The sequence below is a fragment of the Macrobrachium nipponense genome, chromosome 11, assembly GCF_015104395.2.
Source record: "Macrobrachium nipponense isolate FS-2020 chromosome 11, ASM1510439v2, whole genome shotgun sequence".
Taxonomy (NCBI): Eukaryota; Metazoa; Arthropoda; class Malacostraca; order Decapoda; family Palaemonidae; genus Macrobrachium; species Macrobrachium nipponense.
Window position 1 is genome coordinate 8031891 of NC_061087.1, and position 416 is coordinate 8032306.

Here is a 416-nt window from a genome sequence, read left to right on the forward strand (position 1 = left end):
TTTTCAACACTCTCAGTCTTTCCATTCCAATGTTATAAGTTTTGAAAACATCGATTGAAGAAATTTCGTTAGGATCTCCACAATTTTCAGCTACCCTAAATATAAATTTCTAAAAAGGGTTAATTATATAAATATAATAATATAAAGTTCTAAACCATAAAGACAATTCTTTTGTGACTGCCCTGTAAGAGCTAAATTAATAAGCTCAGTGGTGTGGTTAAAATACTCAATAATGTGCATGATGATGAAAGGTTTATTCCGAGAAGTTGCTGAGGAATGCTCCCAACCATCTGGGGAAAAAAAAATCCAACCGTAAATTGGACAGGCGTTATTGGATTACTACCCGAGACGTCGATGACGGCGCTCGTTCAGTGTCCCACGCGGACACCGCCTTCTGTCGTAGCCTGTGACAGCTG

The 416-nt window shown here is 38.2% G+C and overlaps 1 protein-coding gene across 1 annotated transcript in view; it reads left to right on the plus strand.

Annotated features, from left to right (window-relative positions):
• The first annotated feature begins 380 nt into the window (after positions 1-380).
• LOC135218878 (uncharacterized) overlaps positions 381-416 on the plus strand; it is an 82195-nt gene continuing 82159 nt past the window's right edge. Inside the window, exon 1 of the mRNA XM_064255459.1 lies at positions 381-416. This exon is cut by the window's right edge and continues 447 nt beyond it. The gene's annotated coding sequence lies outside the window, so the exon portion shown is untranslated.